Source organism: Dermochelys coriacea, chromosome 2 (assembly GCF_009764565.3).
Source record: "Dermochelys coriacea isolate rDerCor1 chromosome 2, rDerCor1.pri.v4, whole genome shotgun sequence".
Classification (NCBI taxonomy): domain Eukaryota; kingdom Metazoa; phylum Chordata; order Testudines; family Dermochelyidae; genus Dermochelys; species Dermochelys coriacea.
Window position 1 is genome coordinate 6,950,076 of NC_050069.1, and position 12,941 is coordinate 6,963,016.

The following is a 12,941-nucleotide window of genomic DNA, read 5'->3' on the forward strand; positions in this document are numbered from 1 at the left end:
TGACAAAGGCGTCTCTGAGTTGTTCCCTCCACGGCCGTCTATTTACTAATCTATCGGCGGGGTCTCATTATGAAAACGTCCTGACAGGACCTGCCATGGAGTGTCTGAGTTCTGTCTGATTAGAGTCTCCTGATGTTTCATGTTGGTCTCAGCTAAGTTGTGTGATTGCTTTTGTTCCCCTGCTGACACGATAGGCCTGAGCTGCCGAATCTCATCCCAGTTACAGCTGATCAGGATCACGGGCAGATAATGCCAGCTCTCTTGCATGCTAAGGGTCTGATTCACCACTGGCTTACTCCACTTTTACACCAGTGTCACTCCACTGAAATCAAGGGGGTGACTCCAGTGTAAAATGGGTGAATCCAGCCCTGTTTTCACATGAAGCACGAACATTCCCACTGGGCCTTCTTTGGAATTGCTTTGAATGGTCATCCAAAAAATAGTCCACTGTGGTGCTGAGTCGTTCAGGGGACACTCTCTCGCCCTGCATAAAGGGGGACTGATCCAACTCCCAGTGTAGTCCATGGAAAAACTCTCAGTGGGATTTGGATCCAGCCCAAAGTTGGTATGCAGCAGCTTTGTTAGGGGAGTGACACAAGATTAACTGGGCACAGATGCGACCTGGGTGCATGGAACTCAGCAGCCCCTTCGGCAATGTACGAACAGAGGGAGGGTAATACAGGGATCAGTGTTACGTCCAGTATTATTTTAGGTCTTATCTACATAAGTGATCCGTCATTAATGATGTAGGCTAAGGAGCCATATAGATAATAGTGGAGGAGCTGGCACCGAGGACACAGAAATGACACTAGAGAATCCAGAAAAGTTTTAAACATAGGCAGAAAATAACCAAACAAGGCTCTCATTAGAAAAGGCAATAATCCCCAGCACAGATATTCAATGGAAAGGAGAGACCTGAGCAGCAGCAGTGGTGCTGAAAGAGACCTAGGGATATGTGTGCAGTAAATGAGACAGGAGCTTGCAAAGATGCGAGATGAGCAAAAAGAGGCTGCATATGCAAGAGGCATTGCCACACAGGGTAAGGAGGTTACAGTCCTTCTCTACATGGTTCCAGGGCATCCACAGCTGGAGGTCTGCATTCCACAGCTGGGGTCCACATTCATTTTCTGCACCTCGTTACCAGAAAAAAATGGAGGGATTCAGAAAAGAGCAACAAAAATATTCAAGGGGCTGGAGTGATGGATTTATGAAGAAAGATTAGAAGAGCTCTCTCTGCTGGTTAAGAAACAACTAAAAGAGGGATGCCACCACAAGAGGCTACAAATGCCAGAGTGGTGTAAACACAAAGGAAGGAGAGGCATTATCTACAAGGAGGCGGAGCTAGGAGTAATGGGAGACCATTAAGAAAGGGGCCCCTTCAGCTGCTCTTACAAATCAGGAATGGGTGTCATTCCTTTAAGTCAATGGAGCTCTGACTGCTTATGCCAGCTGAGGGGCTGGCCCCAGTTAGCTCAATTTGGGCACTCAAAATCAGTGAAAATGTTGCCCGGTGTGATCAGAGAGTCCCAGTTACTAAACTTCTGAAGTGCTCTCTGAAGGAGAAATACAATTAAAGTATTGCTGGCAACAGCAGCCGGCTCCTCCATACAGGACGCTGCCATGCATTCTATTGCATCTTGCATCATCATGCAAGATGCTGTTCTAGCTTGCTGAGTCCCGGACTTTCCTGCAGGAACAGATATGTTCACACACAAAGGACATTTCATCTCTCTTTGTGGTTCCAGCAAATGGGCTATTTTTAATGGAATTTAGGGGCGGCAAAAATCGAGTATGAGCTGCACTCCTTCGAATGGCAGATTGAACATATGCATAGCTAAACGTTATACCTTCAAGGCCAGATCCCCCTCTCAGTTACCCTCATGTAAATCCAGAGCGATTCCATTGAAATCAGTGAAGTTGCTCTGGGTTTATACCAGTGTAACCCAGGGCAGCATTTGGCCCTGGTTGTCTTTAGATTAGGAGCAGAGATGTATGTGCCGGTTCGGCATATTCTTAAATGTCAGTGACAGTTTCACACTGCTTCTACCAGACTGGATGGCTTCATTTGAGCTGGCTCCCTTGTTAGTTTCATTCCCCAGGATTAAATGGGGGCTGCTGACATCTTCGGTCATTCTGGGGGTCCACAGCACTAGCATCAGGATGTGAGATACCCTGTCTGTATTTTCCCACTCTGCTGTCGTAGTTCCGTCAGCGCCCAGAGTCAGCCTCCTCTCCTGAACAGCAGCGCCACTCCACATGCCAATTTGTTAGTGATCAGAGCTTTTAGCATTGCATGGCAGGGCCGGGCCATTAGAACCACGGCTGTTGAACCTTTGATCCAAAGGAGGCAGGGCAAGCTTGCTGGTCCCCAAAGCCTTTTCTATCTTGCTCCACTTTCCCTATGAAATAGCAGCTCTGGGCCAAGTCCAACAGATGGCAGAAATCTCCCTGCCTGCGTTAGGAGGGAGGATATCACTGGGTTCTTTGCCTCTAGCAAGGAACAAAGAGAACAATAAAAACATTGAACATTGTCCTTCAGATTAACTGTTTTGAGCTGAATGGCTAAAAAGATCCTGGCTAACCAAGGCTGCTGCTAGCAGATGAAGGTTTGTTTTCAGCCTGTGCTCAGCCTCAAATCCAATCATCTCTCGACATCTCCAGGCACCAAGGTTTGCTCTTGGCTCGCATTAGGGCCAATGGGCACCCTGCACTTGCATCCAAGGACATCACTTAGCCATGGGTGCTTCAGGAAATTGGGGAGGAACAGCAGGCGATAAACTTTACTGTTTGAGATATTCATGGGAGGGCAGAGACAGTGGGTCAAGCCAATGGAAATACCTATACTATAAGGTCTACAGGCTGTCGTTACCTGGTGGGTCACCTGCTGGTGGTTGCATCTGTTCATTAATTTCAACTCAAAGGAAAAGGAATTTTCAGTCATATTCTTTAAAATTCTTTTTTTAAAATTAACTTCTATTGAACACCAATGTCTAATGAAAACTTGCGGAAAAGGACATCTTTTTAAAACAGTCAGCGTTCCTTCTGGTAAGGCAGCTGTTCCCAAAGTGTGGGTCGGAACATCAGATGGGTTCGCCCCATCAGCAGATGGGGTCACAACAATCCGTAGTGGGCAGAAGAGGCCATTTTGCTCTGCACAGCATGACCTTACACGCGCAGTATGTGCAAGATAACCATGCATGGAGGACACCATTTTGCTCTACAAAATGGCACATTCTGCACAGCGTGACCTCCTATGCACCATACATACAAGGTGATGCTTTCTGGAGAATGGCATTTTGAAGAATAAAATGGCACCCGGCATGCTGTCTGGGGTCAGGAAAGGAAATAAATCATTAAAATGGGGTCGTGCTGGCAAGAAGTTTGGGAGCTTATAATATACATCTCTGTGACCAGAGAGAAGCTGGACCAATTCAGCCTGCAAATATGGTGTACATTTTTAACAGTGAGGGTAATGAGCCATCGGAACAATTTACCAAGGTTGGGGTGGATTCTCCATCACTGGCAATTTTTAAAATAAGATAGAAAGTTTTTTGGAACAGGTTAGACAAACACCTATCAGGGATGGTCTAGATAATAGTTAGTCCTGCCTCAGTCCAGGGGACTGGATTAGATGACCCATTGAGGTCCCTTCCAGTCCTACATTTCTATAATTGGATTACTTTTTAAAAAATGATATGTTCTAGTTCAAACAGGAATTGTTTTGGGGAAGTTTTGTGGCCTTTATTATACAGGAGGCCAGACTAGATGATTACAATGGTCCCGTCTGGCTTTTATGAATTTATGACCTCTGCAAAGGACTCCAACAAAACTGAGAAAGATCAGACTGGACAATTCCTGGTATTTCCTAAACGAAAACAGAATTTAAAAATATCCTTTCAGGCCTTCTTTGTGTGACAAAAAAAGGAGGAAACGAAAGGGGGAGGCATACATAGAATTTGTTAAAGTCACTTTGGAGGTCACCATTCAGTTTTGGAAACAGATCTGAGGAAATAAATTAAAATACACTGGAAATGGACAGCCAGGAAAGACAAGGCAGATTCACCAGCAAAGGAATTCAGAGCCCAGTTTGCAAGCAGTGGAAGCAGGTCCTCTGTTGAGGCGGGATGCAGGGCTGAAGGAGTGGGGCTAAGGGGTTTCCTTTTAATCACAAGACTTTGCAACAACTGTGAGGCACTGTGTATCCAAAGAGCCCAAAATGCCTTACAACTCCTGAGTTAAGCCTCACAAAAGCCAGCGCAGGGAGGTATTTGTTCTGATTTCTATCTTACAGGTCATAGGGAGGGTAAAGTGAGTTGCCCACAATCATACACTAAGAACGTAAGAACATAAGAATGGCCCTGCTGGGTCAGACCAAAGGTCCACCTAGCCCAGTATCCTGTCTGCCGACAGTGGCCAGTGCCAGGTGCCCCAGAGGGAATGAACAGAACAGGGAATCTTCAAGTGATCCATTCCCTGTTGCTCATACCCAGCTTCTGGCAAACAGTGAGTGGTGGAGCTAGAAATAGACCAGATGCCTAGGCCCGTAAATTAGTCAAAAGATCATCCTTCCTCTTTATTCTCCCACTCAGAGTGCTCCTATCTATGGCCCTGTCTTCACTAGGGAAGCACTAACCACAGTTGCTAACACAGGATAAGCTCCACCAATATGAGCAGTGGCACAAGCCCTGGTGTCAATGGGCTGCCAGCATTTTAGCCTCCTTGTTCTTTAACCATGCTCAAAACGACCTTAATTCAAAATGCTGCTTTCGTGGCTCCTGCTAGCACAGGAGATGTCTATATGGCAGCTGGGAGGCGTCATTTGCAGCTTGGGTAGATGTACATGTGCATAGCTCTGCTCAGGCTAGTGCCTATAAATAGCAGTGTGGTGGCAAGAGCAGCTTGGGCTAGCCACACAAGTATGTGCCCAGGGATCAGGCATAGCTAGCCTGAGCTGCCGTGCACACACTGCTCTTTTTAGGTGCCCGCGGCTCGAGCATTTGTACATCTGCCCAAGCTGGGACTCCCACCTCCCACCTGCTATGTAGATGTACCCACAGCAGGCCATCTAACGATAAGGCCAGCACAGAGAAACTAAATGAATTCTTTGCATCTGTCTTCACTGTTGAGGATGTGAGGGAGATTCCCAAACCTGAGCCATTCTTTTTGGGTGACAGATCTGAGGAACTGTCCCAGACTGAGGTGTCATTAGAGGAGGTTTTGGAACAAACTGATAAACTGAACAGTAATAAGTCTCCAGGATCTGATAGGATTCACCCAAAAGTTCCAAAGGAACTCAAATGTGAAATTGAAGGACTACTAACTGTCATCTGTAACCTATCATTTAAATCAGCTTCTGTACCAAATGACTGGAGGATAGCTAATGTGATGCCAATTTTTGAAAAGGGCTCCAGAGGTGACCCTGGCAACTACAAGCCAGTAAGCCTCACTTCAGTACTGGGCAAATTGGTTGAAACTATCCTAAAGAACAAAATTGTCAGACACACAGATGAACATAATTTGTTGAGAAATAGTCAACATGGTTTTTGTAAAGGGAAATCATGCCTCACCAATCTACTAGAATTCTTTGAGGGGGTCAACAAGCATGCGGACAAAGGAGATCCAGTGGATATAGTGTATTTAGATTTTCAGAAAGCGTTTGACAAGGTCCCTCACCAAAGGCTCTTAAGCAAAATAAGCAGTCATGGGACAAGAGGGAAGGTTCTCACATGGATTGGTAACTGGTTAAAAGATAGAAAACAAAGGGTAGGAATAAATGGTCAGTTTTCAGAATGGAAAGCAGTAAATAGTGGTGTCCCCCAGGGATCTGTACTGGGCCCATTCCCATTTAACATATTCATAAATGATCTGGAAAAAGGGGTAAACAGTGAGGTTACAAAATTTTCAGATGATACAAAACTACTCAAGATAGTTAAGTCGCAGGCAGACTGCGAAGTGCTACAAAAGGATCTCCGAAAACTGGGTGACTTGGCAACAAAATGGCAGATGAAATTTAATGTTGATAAATGCAAAGTAATACACATTGGAAAACATAATCCTAACTATACATATACAATGATGGGATCTAAATTAGCTGTTACCACTCAAGAAAAAGATCTTGGAGTCATTGTGGATAGTTCTCTGAAATCATCCACTCAGTGTGCAGCGGCAGCCAAAAAAGCTAACCGAATGTTGGAAATCATCAAAAAAGGGATAGATAATAAGACAGAAAATATCGTCTTGCCTCTATATAAACCCATGGTTCACCCACTCTTTGAATACTGTGTGCAGATGTGGTTGCCCCATCTCAAAAAAGATATATTGGATTTGGAAAAGGTTCAGAAAAGGGCAACAAAAATGATTAAGGTATAGAACATCTTCCCTATGAGGAGAAATTAATAAGACTGGGACTTTTCAGCTTGGAAAAGAGGTGAGTAAGGGGGGTTATGATATAGGTCTATAAAATCATGAGTGGTATAGAGAAAGTAAATAAGGACATGTTATTTACTCCTTCTCATAATATAAGAACAAGGGGCCCCCAAATGAAATTAATAGGTAGCCGGTTTAAAACAAACACAAGACAGTATTTTTTCACGCAATGCACTGTCAACCTCTGGAACTCCTTGCCAGAGGTTGTTGTGAAGGCCAGTACTATAACAGGGTTCCAAAGGGAGCTAGATAGATCCATGGAAGATAGGTCCATCAATGGCTATTAGCCAGGATGGGCAGGAAAGGTGTCCCTAGCCTCTGTTTGCCAGAAGCTGGGATTGGGTGACAGGGCATGGATCACTTGATGATAACTTGTCTGTTCATTGCTTTGGGGCACCTGCCATTGGCCACTGTCAGAAGACAGGATACTGGGCTTGGTGGATGTTTGGTCTGCCCCAGTGTGGCCATTCTTATGTTCTTATGAAATAAAAGACCCGCAGCTGGCCGGGATCAGCTGACTTAGGCTCCCCGGGTTGGGGGGTTATAAAACTGCCGTGTACAGATATTCTGGTGCAGGCTGAAGCCCAGGCTCTGAGATCAGAGGGTCCCAGAGACAGGGCTCCAGCCCCAGCTCAAATATCAACACTGAAACTTGATAGCCCCGAAGGCCTAGCCCCACAAGCCCCAGTCAGTTTATCTAGGCCAGTCACAACATGCTTTTATTGCAGCGCAGACCTACCCAATGTGGATTTTTGCCTGCTCTCTAGGGCAGTGGTTCTCAACCAGGGTTCGGGGTTCCCTAGGGGGCTGTGAGCAGGTTTCAGGGGGGCCACCAAGCAGGGCCAGCCAGGTAGAAAGCTGAACCCCACTGTATGGGGCTGAAGCACGGGGCCCTGAGCCCTGCCACCGGGGGCTGAAGCTGAAGCCTGAGCAAGGTAGCTTCATGAGAGCCCCTGTGGTGTGGGGCCCCAGGCAATTGCCCTGCTTGCTACCCCTAATTCTGTCCCTGTTTTTTATATGGTAGAAAACCAGTTATTGTGGCACAAGTGGGCCGTGGAGTCTTTATAGCATGTTGAGGGGCCCTCGGAAAGAAAAACATTGAAAAACCCTGCTCTAGGAGCTAGACTCAGGGTGGATAAAAATCAATGATTTTTTTTAATAAAAAAAATCAGATTTTTTAATTTAAATTGGATTTTTTTTATAAAATGCTTTTTGAGGAAAAAACTTATCTAAAGATAGTTTTAATTAAGATACATTATAGCTCAAAAATATCTCATCATGGAATAGGGATTATAAATTCTAATTCTATAGGATGAGACAATATATTCATGTAATGTTTAAGAAAAATTTTGTAAATGAGTTCCAATAGTTCATGGATTAGGGACCCAATCTTATGGGGTTCCAGGGGCTTCTGTATAGATTATTTAGGTTAATCTGTCTATCTACCCAACGGGACTCGGAGAAGATGAAGTTTAATATACTGAAAAAGTTTCTTTAAAAAAAAAAAAGCCTAATTGCAACAAGATTTAACTTTATGGAAGTGGTAAAAAATGCATGAAATCATTTTAGCCCTTATTAGAGAAATCCATTCACATCCCTCTATTTTAACTTCACCTTTGTCAGCTAGTCCACTTCCCTGCCTTTGAAAACAGTTGAACTTTCCCTGGTTATCTGCCTCATCAGAGGACCTAATCAAAAATACTTCTTTCCAAATTTGAAACAAAAAAGAAGGGAATAATTATAATCAGAACCCGCTCACATTAGTCAGACTCAGATTTCTTTTTTTTTCCTACTTGGCTAATGCAAAAGAAGTATTTGAAATGAAGGTGCCTGAAGACATAGGCTTGAATCATCAACATCCCTCTGATGGCTGGCACTGGCAGATTGTCCTAAATCATCTAGAGCAGGGGTGGGCAAACTTTTTGGCCCGAGAGCCACACCTGGGTATGGAAATTGTATGGTAGGCCATGAATGCTTACAAAATTGGGGGGTTGGGTGTGGGAGGGGGTGAGGGATCCAGCTGAGGGAGTGGGCTCTGGGGTGGGTCCGGAAATGAGGAGTTCAGGGTGTGGGAGGGAGCTCCAGGCTGGGGCAGGGGGTTGGAGTGTAGCGGGGTGAGGGCGCCGGCTGGGGGTGAGGGCTCTGGGGTGGGGCTGGGGATGAGGGGTTGGGGGTGCAGGAGGGAGCTCCAGGCCAGGACCAAGGGGTTTGGAGGGTGGGAGGGGGATCAAGGGTGGGGAATAGGGTTGGGGCATGGGAGAAGGTCAGGGGTGAAGGCTCTGGGAGGTGTTTACCTCAAGCAGCTCCCAGAAGCAGCGGCATGTCCCCCCTCCGGCTCCTACATGGAGGCAGAGCCAGGTGGGTCTGCATGGTGCCCTGTCCATAGGCGCCACCCTTGCAGCTCCCACTGGCTGTGGTTCCCGGACAATAGGAGCTGTGGGGGCCGTTCTTGGGGCGGGGCGCAGCATGCAGAGCCCCCTGGCTGCCCCTACATGTAGGAGCCAGAGGGGGGACATGCCGCTGCTTCTGGGAGCTGCATGGAGCAGGGCAAGCCCCTGACCCCACTCCCCGGCTGCAGCAGGGCAAGCCCCAGACCCTGCTCCCTGGCGGGAGCTCGAGGACAGGACTAAAACATCTGGAGGGCCGGATGCAGCCCTCAGGCCACAGTTTGCCCACCCCTGCTCTAGAGAAAGTGGCAACACTAATATGTCTACACTGTACTGTAAATATGGGTCTGTGGGTCCTGGGCTCCATGTTTGAGCATCCACATTGCATTGCAAACCAGGGCTTACAACTGCTTAACCCAGGTCTCATAGCCACGCTGACATGTCCATCTTGCACAATGCAGACCTTCTGACTCAAGTCTGCACCTTGGCTGTGTCCACATTGCAAAATGACAGGGTTTAGACCTCAGTCACAGCAGAACTCGGGCTCTGACCTGCCCCCCTAGCAGGATCCTAGGACCCCGGTCCTGCGTGCTTGCTGACTTGAGTCAGACTGATTTGTATGTGGACGGAAAGGGGGCTTCAGCTCCAACCTGAGTCAAAGCCCAGGCTTTGTGTTCATGTAGACAGACCCTAAGGGACAGTGTGTACAGAGAGGATTCTAGTCCCTACAGAGATCTGCCTTTCTGAAATTCCTGCCCTGTCTATCCATTAGTCTAGAAACCAGGTCTTGCTGTGTTTATCAGTATTGCTGGGCATTTCTTATTTGTAAATTCTCAAAGTGCTTTACAAAGGAGGAGGAACTTTTACAAATGGGGAAACTGAGTCACAAAAAGGCAAGTTATGTGAAAGATGGTTGCGTAGGCAATGGCAGGGCTATGAACATGTGCATTTTGCATGCCCTGGCATCACATTTCCTTGGCACGTTCGCATGCACTATTAGTCAGATGCAGTCTTTGAACAATTTCACCCTGTGTCTGAAACACCTTCATTACTGACTGCGACAGACTATGATTAAGAGACTGGATGGCTCGCCCCCGTGCATTGGAACATGCCCCACTTACTATTGCATGCTTTTCTATTGCACAGTCTTCCTTCCTCCAGCACTCCTTCGCAGATAAGGCCTTCCTCGGGAATGGGCTGGCAGGTTCGGGTGCGTGTCTGGAGACCACCCCCACAGTCTCGAGTACAGTCTCCCCAAGTGGACCAAGAGTTCCAGCCACCTAAGCAAAACCCAGAAAAAGCACCATCAGCATCAGCATTCTTGGGTGGTGGGGAAGAAGCAGTAGGCAAGGGGGAGAAGTAGGAAATTCTACAGCAGACCCTAAAGGCCACCAAGTAGCATCCATTGCTGAGCCTTCCAATAAAGCAGGATTAGAAGTGGCGTAGGGCGCAGTCAGGGAGTATAGTACAGGGATGGAGTGGAGGGCTGCAGTTCCATTGCCAAAAGCTCCCCCACCTCCTTGATTTGGGTCATGATGAGAGCTCCACCTCTTGATGGAGTGCATCTCCCCTTTCTGGACACTGCGAAAGCATCGCTGTGAACCTTGCCCCATGCAGAGAATCCTCAGGAGCAATTCTTTCCATTGCACCACCTGGGATGGATTATCCAAAATCTGCCCATAGGGTTTGACACACATAGACCCTGCATCAAGGGCTTCATCTCTCTTTGCACGCACACACACACAGAGCCCCGATTCCCTCCAGCAGGAGGCAGCGCTGCGCTCTCTCTCTCACACACACATACACGGAAACACATTTGCCCACCACCCTCGTTCACCAACTCTGTTGTATTCGAGGTGCCATTCTCTCTGAAACCCATCAGAAATGTTCCCTCCCAGTCACTGCAGCGGGACATGCAAACACTTCTGTACCCACATTCACTTTAGAGAGAAAGGGGCTTGGGGTAATGACTGGCCTCTGGCAGGGTTTTACAATCCAGTGGAAAGCAGGTAAATAAGGAGTGTTTTAAACCTGAGCATGACCCATTTGGAGGTGATCGAGGGAGCTGTTTGACTCTCCCTTGGAAGCATGCTTAGTGCTGGAGTCAGAAGTGCTCCACTTATCCACAGAATACTGCAGTCCATGTCAATGTTCCTTCTCCCATGCTGCCCATGCCAACGGATGTAAAACTCATCACTGCGGGGTTATTCCTTCTAGGGGCAAACGGGCAGTTCAGGCTTCATGACCCACTCCAGCATTAGCCTCACCATTAGGCTGCCTAAGAATCAATGCCGTCTGTGTTACAGTCATAGATTTTAAAAGCCGGAAGGGACCGTTATGATCGACTGCTCTGACCTGCTGCATAACACAGCCCAGAGAATTTAACTCACTAATCTCTGCATCAATCCCAGCAATTTGTGGCCGAACTGGAGTTTCTGTTTTGGAAAGACATCCAGGCCTGATTTAGTCACTTCAAGGGATGGAGAATCTCCTGCCTCCCCTGGTAATCAGTTTGCTTCCTATTTGGTGTATTTAACAAGTCAGAGACAGGGCATCTGTGCTTGCTGTTTCGAACCTGGATACCACTAACAGTTGTGGGCCCCCCTCTGAGTGATTTTCTCATCCCCCATTGTTCTCCTGGACACACAGCTAAAACAGGGGTCGACCTTCATTAAATCGGTGTCTGTTTCCACGTGTTTGTCTATTCTGCTGCTCTCTCTCTCTAATTATCTGAAGCTGGCACAGGTCAGGTTGGCGTCAGCTGGGGAAAAAGCATAGCGACCGGGCACACTCAGGCACAAAAAAGATAATGAGCTCATTTGCTTAATTTAGATTTTTTTAAAAAAAATCAAACGGAGGAAAAATTGTTTTTAATTCTTTCACGGACCTATAGAAACCAGAGAAGCAAATGAGCCTGTGATTCATCCAGCCCATTGTTCCACAAGCCACTGCAGGGTTCTTCCCTGTACTGTTGTAATTTACATTGCAATAGCTCCGACAGCTCCGAACCGAGATCAGGTCTGCGTTATTCTCGGTGCAGTACCCGGACACAGTCAGACAGTGCCTGAGCTGAGAAGCTTACATTCTAAACGGACAAGACAGCAGCTAAGGGGGGGGGGGGAGAAAGGGAATATTATTATTACTCTGTTTTACAACTGGGAAAATGTTGCACAGGGAGGTTAAGTGACTGACTCAACATCATACAGTGAGTCTGTGGCAGAGCTAGGAATTGCACCTAGGGTTTATGGATCCCAGTTCCTATTTTCCTGTGCTTTATCCAGACTAGCTTTAAGTCTTCAGGGAAGGGATTTATTCGCCTCCTTTGAGACACTATTTGCAGGCTGACACCTCTCACTGTTACTGATATTCAGGGAACATTTTCTTTTCTTTTTTAATTTCATCCCAGTCTCCTTCTACTCCAAATAACCCTCCCATCTCCTTCACGGGGATTATCATGGCCCTCTTTAACTATCACACACGAGACACATATTTCATTCTTCTTTCCTAATAAGTCGTGCCTTCCAGCCCTCAGGCTGTCATTTCCCACATTCTCGCAGCATGCCTAGAGCAGTACAAAACATAAAACAGATCATCCCTGCCCCAAGCTGCTCCCCAGGTGAATGAGAGCAATATTTTTTAGATGCTCTTTCCGACCCGCCTCCAGTTTTTCTGCATCTGCATGTTAAAAAACTGTGTTTAGATTTTTACCAGGAATTCTTTCACTCTGGGCCTGATTGAAATCTATGGGAATCTTTCACTTTGGTTCAATGGGCTTCAAATGAGGCATTATAACAACACATAATCACTGTTTTGCTACGCCTCCATAAATATGACCCCCCGGGTCACCTGTGCTCTGAATTGCTGCAATCATGGCAAATAATACTAGCAGAGAACAAGCACATGGCAGATGTTGGCCTCCTTGCTTAATGCACTCCTGGAAGATGCTCAGGCACTATGCTGATGAGTGCGGTATAAGAACCTATAGGCTGTAACCTCAGGATAATGACCCTGTCTGTCAGATGGTTTGTAATAGTCTCAGCAGTGGGCTGGGTAGGTTGTTACTGGCCCATAGCAGATTGCTTGCATTTGACCTTCAAGGAGATTTTCTTTCCCTTGAAAATCACTTTC